The sequence below is a fragment of the Rutidosis leptorrhynchoides genome, chromosome 5 (genome assembly GCF_046630445.1).
Source record: "Rutidosis leptorrhynchoides isolate AG116_Rl617_1_P2 chromosome 5, CSIRO_AGI_Rlap_v1, whole genome shotgun sequence".
Lineage (NCBI taxonomy): Eukaryota > Viridiplantae > Streptophyta > Magnoliopsida > Asterales > Asteraceae > Rutidosis > Rutidosis leptorrhynchoides.
This window is the reverse complement of record NC_092337.1, coordinates 411,492,343-411,501,865: the sequence shown is the minus strand read 5'-3', so window position 1 is coordinate 411,501,865 and position 9,523 is coordinate 411,492,343. Positions and strand designations below refer to the sequence as shown.

At 33.1% G+C, this 9,523-nt stretch overlaps 1 non-coding gene across 1 annotated transcript; it reads left to right on the top strand.

Annotated features, from left to right (window-relative positions):
- Positions 1-9,117: 9,117 nt before the first annotated feature.
- On the top strand, positions 9,118-9,189 carry TRNAT-UGU (transfer RNA threonine (anticodon UGU)). Its single transcript has one exon. It is a non-coding gene; the product is annotated as a tRNA-Thr (tRNA).
- Positions 9,190-9,523: the final 334 nt, after the last annotated feature.

Genomic DNA, 9,523 nt, shown 5'->3' with positions numbered 1-9,523 from the left:
TTAATGTTCGTGAATCACCGGTCAACTTGGGTGGTCAATTGTCTATATGAAACATATTTCAATTAATCAAGTCTTAACAAGTTTGATTGCTTAACATGTTGGAAACATTTAATCATGTAAATATCAATATCAATTAATATATATAAACATGGAAAAGTTCGGGTCACTACATCATCAACATACAAGATCAAGAAGACAACTTTGCTCCCACTAGCTCTAATGTAAACACAGGGCTCATCTTGGTTTTGAGAAAAACCAAACTCTTTGATTTTCTGATCAAACTTAAGATTCCAGCTCCTGAATGCTTGCTTTAATCCATAAATGGATTTTAGAAGCTTGCATACTTTAGTAGGATGCTTAGGATTCGCAAACCCTTCCTGCTGAACCATATATACGTCCTCGCTTAGGTCGCCATTTAGGAAAGCGGTTTTGACATCCATTTGCCATATTTCATAATCATGAAAAGTAGCTATGGCAATAAGTATCCTAATTGATTTAATGCTCGCGACTGGTGAAAACGTTTCCTCATAATCAATTCCTTGAGTTTGAGTATAACCTTTTGCCACCAACCGAGCCTTAAAATTATTTACATTACCGTCCATGTCAGCCTTCTTCTTGAAGACCCATTTACTGCCCACTGTCTTGCAATTGGGTGGAAGATCAATCAAGTCTCATACTTGATTATCTTTCATGGACTGCATCTCTGCTTTCATAGTATCTCCCCATTTGTCAGATTGTGGATCTGACATGGCTTCACCGTAGCTAGAGGGTTCATCATAATCCCCTAGATGAGGTTCATCTGAATTAATCAGAAGATTTAACCTCTCAGGTTGATGAAGAGTTCTACTAGATCTACGAAGTATAGGTGCAACACGTTTTGGCTCACCAACAGTGTGTCCAGCTTCAACGTGCGGTTGGCTAGTGCCTTCAGAAGGTATGTTACTTTGTGATTCTTGAATTTCCTCAAGATCTACTTTACTCCCACTGACTTCTTGTAAGAGAAGATCTCTTTCAAAGAATTCAGCAAACCGAGCAGTAAACACTTTGTTTTCAGCTTGGTAGTAAAAGTAGTAACTCATTGTTTCCTTTGGGTATCCCACAAAGTGACATTTGATACCTCTGGGTTCTAACTTGTTTGAAGTGTCACGTTTCACATACGCTTCACAACCCCAGACTTTCAAATAAGACAACTTAAGACTCTTTCCATGCCATAACTCATATGGTGTCTTTTCTACCTTTTTGGTTGGAACCATATTGAGTATGCGTGTAGCAGACTCTAATGCATAACCCCAAAAAGACATCGGTAGAGTAGTTAGACTCATCATAGATCGAACCATATTAAGTAAAGTTCGATTCCTCCCTCCGACACACCATTGTGCTGTGGTGTATAAGGTGGAGTGAATTGTGAGACAATCCCACGATTCTTCAGGTGGTCTAAAAACTCTTGACTCATATATTCCCCTCCCCTATCAGAGTGAAGGGCTTTAATGGTCTTTCCAAGTTGATTCTCTACTTCATTTTGGAAGATTTTGAATGTTTCAAAAACTTCATGTTTATGTTTCAGCAAGTAAACATAACCATATCTACTATAATCATCAGTAAATGTAATGAAGTATGATTCACCATTTCTAGACATAGTTCTAAAAGGGCCACATACATCAGTATGTATTAGTCCTAAAAGATCTTTAGCTCTTTCACCTAAACCGGAGAAATGAGCCTTTGTCATCTTTCCACATAAACATGACTCGCATACATCAAATGACTCAGAGCCAGTTGATTCCAAAATCCCATCAGATTGGAGTTTTGAAATGCGTTGTTTGTTTATATGACCAAGACGACAATGCCATAGATAGGTATTATTCAAGTCTTTCTTGACTCGTTTGGCAGTACAGGTATATACAGAATTATTATTTGAAATCACACCATGCATATCAATTTCAAAAATACCATCACGTGGAATAGCATTAAAATAAAATACATTATTCTTAGAAACTGAAATACCAAGGTGCGTAAAAGTAAGTTCAAAACCAACATCTTTCAAAAGAGAAACTGAAATTACATTGCTCGTAATACTAGGAGCATAATGAAATTGTTCCAACAAAACAATAAGACCACTAGGTAGAGTAAGCTCATAGGTTCCAATAGCTTTGATAGCAGCTCGAGCCCCATTGCCCACTCTTAAGTCTAGTGTGTTGTTCTTCAGTCTATTACTTCTTCTCATTCCCTGCATATTGTTACAGATGTGAGTACCACAACCAGTATCAAAAATCCAGGAATCACTAGAAAAAGTATATAACTGTATATGAAATATACCTGATTTGCTGGTATGGCCAGCTTTGCCTTTTCTCAACTCAGATAGGTAGGAAGGACAATTCCTCCTCTAGTGGCCAATTTTCCCACAGTGGAAACATTCGGCATCTTTAGCTGGGTTTTCTTTCTTGGGAGGTGGTGGAATTTTCTTCTTAGCAATTGACTTGCCTTTTCCTTTTCCCCAAGTTTTCGGCTTATTCTTTTTCACCTTACCATCCCTAATTATCAGGACACCTGGATTGGAAACCTTATATGGAATATCCTGTTCAGCAGTTTTGAGCATCGAGTGCACCTCTGCCAGAGATTTCTCCCAACCTTGCATATTGTAATTCATTACAAATTGGTGATACGATTTTGGTAGTGAAACCAAAACCGTGTTCACAGCCAAGTTAGGCGGCAAGGTAGTTTCAAGTTTTTCCAATCGGTCAATGTAGCTTTTCATTTTCAAGACATGAGAGCTCACTGATTGACCCTCCTCCATTTTGCATGTTTGAAGAAGCTTATAAGTTTCATATAACTCTTGACTAGCTTGTTTTTGAAACATATTTTTCAGCTCAGTCATCATATCATATGTTGTACGATCTTCCATTTCCTTTTGGAGGTCAGAAGTCATACTAGCAAGCATGATTAAAGCTATCTTCTCTTGCTCATCAAACAACTTCTGATAAGCATTCTTTTGAGCAGCAGTAGCTGTCTCAGGAGGAGCTTCGGGTAAGTGTTCTTCAATTTTGTTCAACTTCCCTTCATATTTGAGAATAATTCTCAGGTTACAGTACCAATCGAGGAAGTTTGAACCATTGAGTTTCTCCTTCTCCAACAAAGAACGGAGGGTGTTTTGGTTTACGTTTTGATTGTTTGACATCTACAAAAGAACAAGGTTCAATTTTAGTATTTTCGATATAATACTTTAATAAATTAATTACCCAAGTTTTAGTATATTTAAAAACAATTAATTTACGAAAGCCTAAGATCCACATAGAGGTTCCATAACTACATCTGTTGGTCAGCTAGCAGTTATAGAGTCTACTGGTAGGTAGCGAGTACCAATTGCATCACAGGTGCAACTCTTAGATCTTTATGGGACCTTGAGATATGTGTAGTCTAACAAACCACTATTATCTATTGGCATGTTTGTCCCATCCTTGCCTCGAACTCAGGTCTCACCTTTGTGATGACCCGAAAATTTCGACTAAATTTAAACTTAATCTTTAACGTTTCCGACACAATAAGCAAAGCCTATGAAGTTGAATCTCAAAATCTTGAACTATTCAATTACCCTTCGGTTGTTCTCAACGATTCGCGAACCATTATATGTAAATAGATACATATATATATACTATAACTTGAAAATGTAACAAAGTGTTGAGTATATGATACTGTGTATTAACCTTATTGGTTTGATTCGATTGATATTTAGATAAGTTAACTAAAACGTTTAAGATGAACAAGTAAAACACTAATTTGCTATAGTATTTTCAAATTGCTACAGTACCTAAAATGCTACAGTGTTTTCAAAAATCACTATTTGCTACAGTAAAAATTGACTTTGCTACAGTAACTTTGCTACAGTAAAATACTATTTTAAAATGTATTTTAACAAATAGCGAGACGATAATTTATAGAAGTAAATGACCAAAACACTCAAATGTATAAGTTATATTTCGAGTGATATAATTTAGGGATAATTTAAGACTATATTTTAACAAAGGTACGAGTCACGAAACGTAAAAAGCCAGTTTTCTCAGCGTATGAATGGATATTCGAAAAACCGGAACCGGGACATAAGTCGCGTGATGACGTACGACTTATCGGAACAAAAATTACAAGTCAACTATGCACGTGAATTTAATATAATATATAATTAATTATATAAATTATATATTATAAATATAATTAATAAATATGTCGACAAGCGTAGGACAAAAACGATTGTGAGCTGGAAAAAGAGGTCATGCGATCGCATGGCCATTGTGCCTCAGACCCATGCGATCGCATGGAGGGCTGGGACAGGCCACATCTATAAATTTGATCGAATTCGCGATTTATTTCTCACAATTCAATTCACTCTCATCTCTGCACTCTATATATATTTATATTATTATTATTATTATTATTATTATTATTATTATTATTATTATTATTATTATTATTATTATTATTATTATTATTATTAATCTTATTATTTTTATTATTAGTGTTATTATTTTTGCGATACAAAAATAATAATGTACATAAAATATTACGACGAAGTGCTGTCCAAGTAATTTTCAAAATGAGTTTCCGAGAGAGCTAGAGCTAAGGAAAATATGGGTTATTACCAAGGAGGTTATGGGTAATGTTCGGGGGTATTTTTGTGAAGCAAACCTCGTGTTTATCATCTCCGATGCGTCTACGTGCTTTCCTACAATATTGTATATCAATATTAAACAGTGAGTTTCATATGATCCCTTTTTCAAATTATATTTTTGGGCTGAGAATACATGCGCAGTTTTATAAACTGTTTTACTAAATGGATACAAATACTAAAACTGATTTTGTGTGAGTTTCATATGATCCCTTTTTCAAATTATATTTTTGGGCTGAGAATACATGCGCAGTTTTATAAACTGTTTTACTAAATGGATACAAATACTAAAACTGATTTTGTGTGAGTTTCATTTGATCCCTTTTTACATATATTTTGGGGCTGAGAATACATGCGCTGTTTTATAAACTGTTTTTCAAAATGGACACAAGTACATACTAAATTTTACACTGAGTTTGAACCGAAAATCCCTTAGCTTTGGTAACTAGTAACTGCCGGTTATAAGAACTGGTGGGCGCGAATAGTTGTATATGGATCCATAGGGCTTGACATCCCCGTCTGTTCCAGGTATAGAAAGAAACTCTAGCCTGAACTATAAAACAGACGTATGCTATTTGAGGTTAGTACACGTTGGATTGCGTGTATTGTACATGTTGGTTGCATGTTAAACGAGGGGTACTTATTATAAACGTTAAAGTTTAGTTACCAGGGTGCTCAACTTTGTTAAAACAGATTGATAAACGTTTCGGATGAAACAACTGAAATCTTGTGGTCCACCTTTTATTTAAAACATATTGATAAACGTTTTGAATGAAACAACTGAACTTTTGTAATCCACATTGATATACGGATTATGTGTAATATTAAAACTATGAACTCACCAACCTTTGTGTTGACACTTGAAGCATGTCTATTCTCAGGTTTCTAGAAGTCTTCCGCTGTTTGCTTATACGTGATACAAGATATGTGCTTGGAGTCATACATGCTATATACAAGAAACTTGCATTCACCATGTACCTTATTTTGACTGTATTGTCAACAGATGTATTATTGTAAAACATTTAAATGGTGATTATCTATACGTAGGAATCATCAGATGTTAAAAACCTGGAATTTATATATTCATTTATGAAATACCTTTTCAAACGAATGTAATGTTACAAAACGTATCACATAGAGGTCAAAACCTCGCGATGAAATCGATGAATGACGTGTTCGTTCATATGGATTTGGACCGATCGTCACAACCTTGAATACGATTAAGTCGTCCAATTTGGAAACAGTGGAAATTCAGCCTAGTCTCACTCGTAACTGAAAATCCACCTCGTGGCTATAATTCGATTAGGTCTCACCGTAATCAAAAAATAACGAGGAGTGTTTGCAAGCTCATTGGATGGCATGACTTAAATTTGACGGGTATTTTAAAAATGTTTGTGTTAACGAATAATGCATGCACACAAGATTCGCTACACTATTTGTTAAAAATCATTTTAACCAATTTTATATATGTCGATCGTGTTTATGCGTCTAGTTTGTTATTTTATTTTATATAAAAAAAATAACAAATACACATTGTGTATCATTTTAAAACATTTTTAAAAGATGTCGCCCATATATATTATTTGAGTTTCAAAAAAAAATATTTAACTTTAAACTCGTTAAAGTTTAACTTTTTTAAAATCATCAATTTTAACCTTTGAAACTCGTTACTAGTTTTATTTGATGTTTTCATCAAAAACATTTAGCATTCATTATAATCAACAATTAAATATAAATGCGTAAAAATAAAACACAACCATACCATGCATCACACACACATAGCCTAGCCCAAAAATTCTATGCTTGATCCCATGAGCCGACATGGGATCAAGAGGTCAAACTAAGGGTAATATCGTAGCTCCCACTTGATTCAAGAATCAAGTGAAAACTTGACAAACGTCATCGTTGTCAACTTGACATGTTCGCCATCTTCTAAGCCAAAAGCACGTTGTATTTTATCTTCAATCTTCATCTTGTTACATTTATTTAAATTTAAAAATACAACTAAACTAGTACTTTTACAAATTGAAATAAACTTAAATACAATACTATGAAAATGAAAAATAAATATAATACAACTTTGGCTTCAAAATGGCCTTTCTAATAATACAAATAATCAACATGACATAATATTGCCGTAATCAGCAATCACAACAATCATACATAGGTCGGGGCATTATGGGCTATGAGTGCAATCACAATTTTAATAACTACATTATTAAAACTTAAATATGACTTGTCCATTGTTACAATGCATGTGTATAACCATGAAATAAAACAATCAACAATTATAATAAATATTCAAGCCATAACAATTAAATCTACAATTTAAAATAGTGATATTCTTTCAATCATATTTGTGCTTCATGAGGTTAAGTCTAGATCAACCGAGTTGACTTTAAAAACCAAAAAGGTTTCGACTTTCACCAATATACCACAAAGCTAAATCTAAAGAATAGTCATAAGACAATTAAGATGATGTAAAAGCGGCTCGGATACCACTGTTGGAAAATCGTGTGTACTTTTACCAAAACAGATTAACGCATCGGATAGTTAAAATAATAATCTTTTATTATTTTATGAACAAAATTTAACAAGATTAAATTTTCACTTATTTAATGAAACATGCACACGATTAATCTTTCCCAATGATCCAGTTACACCATAATAATTGTCATGAATATAAAACAAAAGAGGAGTTAACGATATACCTTTCTTGGAGAATTGATGAGGCGGAGAGAAACTTACGATCAAAAGTATGGCCGTCTCTTTGGATAGTCCACTACACTTTCAAAAACGTCTACGGATGCTAGTCCAAACCCAAGTTACATATTAATATAATCAAATTATATTAATACACTAAATAATAATACTCCGTATAAGTTTACTTTGACTACCAAAAAGAAACCAAAAGGAAACTTAGGATTGGTTTTAGTGTTTGTGCGAAAAGAAAAAAACAAGAAAGAAATTTGTGTTTCTTTCTTTCGTTAGACTATGATCAACCAAGTGGTTTTTTTCCTTTTATTATTTGTGTATCTCCACCAGCCCCAAATTAGACCAATATATATAGATTTTTTTTTTTTTAAAAACACCCGTGAACCTTTATGAATTAACCCGTGAATCCAAATTGGAACGAATATATATCATAAAGTCGTATTTCTCAAATACTTTAGGGGTATATTATGTAACTTATAATTAATAATTTCTATCGCTTTCATGTGAATAGTAAATTAATTAATTTCGTTTCATTTACTATTCATATGAATAGTAAATGAATTAATTTCGATTTACTATTTTGTTACTTGAGTAATATATATACATCATATATATATTTTATTTGACGTCTCGGTGTATATGTGTGTGACCCCGAAGGCTCAAATGAAGTTAGCCATATAGTTATATGTTGTACCTTGCACCTTAATCCTACAATTTTAATATTGAATTTAAATTTTAAAATCTTATTGATGAATTTAACTTTGGATTTTTGATATAAAGTAAAATAAAAGTAATATTATTTCCTGGACAGTCTTCAAAATAGTGTTCCCACTTTGATCCTTTTTACCCGCACCCGTTAAACATTATCGACCACTCACTCACTACTCTTCATGCTCTAAAATGTTCTATGAAGGTATACCCTAACAAATTCTCATTCAACATTAATTGAACTCCGTGCCATCACATTGAACTCCTACCAAATCCTATCGTTTTATATCCCCTGGTTGAGAGCGTTTTTTTTTTAAAAAATGTATCTCGTTTTTATATGAATTCACGTTATTTTTGGCAAAAAAAAAAAAAAGAAGAAGACGACGGTGACGTTAGACTAACAATTAACATTAAGAACATACGAAATGAATACTTTGTATAGTGCTTACAGAAAAAACGGATTAATTACTAAACAATGTAGGTAAAGGATGAACAACTAAACTTCTTTATTGAACTATTCATTTACCAATAATATCTTTATCTTTATTATTAATTAAATTAATACAACAAACAATAGCAAAAAAAAAAAAAAAAAAAAAAAAAAAAAATGGACATACCATCACATGTCTTCTTCATCTCCATCATGACATACTATTCATAATCTTCACAATGACACATACTCCTCTAAAAGAATCATGAATTAGATGGTGCCGATAATGTCTTTAGCATTCGAGATGCTAGCAGATGACTACGTTCTCCTTTTATTTTCAATTATTTTTCTCGCCAGTTACTATCTATACACACATATCATTTTCAATTTTTAAGACAAAATGTATTGCTTTGTAAAATTCCATATCGAATTCTTTGTATTATTTTTTAATAACGTGTTAACTGTATTACAGTATAATAATGAAAACCCCCTAAATTATACGTTTATTAATGGACTAATTATAAAATAAAATTATGCAATTAAAGTATAAGAGAAACCCTAATTTTACGTTTTTGATTCTAAATTCACAGTAATAATCTTTAGCCCAATAGCCCCTATAGCTCAGTGGTAGAGCGCCAGTCTTGTAAACTGGAGGTCTGTAGTTCGATCCTGCATGGGGGCATATTCATTTTTGTTTTCTTATTTTACATTACTGAATTTTATTTTATTTTTTTGTTATTGTTTCTCACCAAAAGTCCCACATCTTTTTACCCTACATCCCTCTCACAAAACACCCCAATTTTGTTTTTTGGAATGTCGCAGTTTTTTCATAAGATTCTACGCAAACCCTTGAATGGGAACACAATTAGGTCTTTGATCAACCATCAAAATCCCACACAACCACTAATTTCTCATCTTGTTCATCATCCACAACCCGCCACTAAAAACCCTAATCTTGAATCTTTATCTGAAGACAAATCGACCCATTTCAATCGGTTGGATGTTTACCCTTGTTT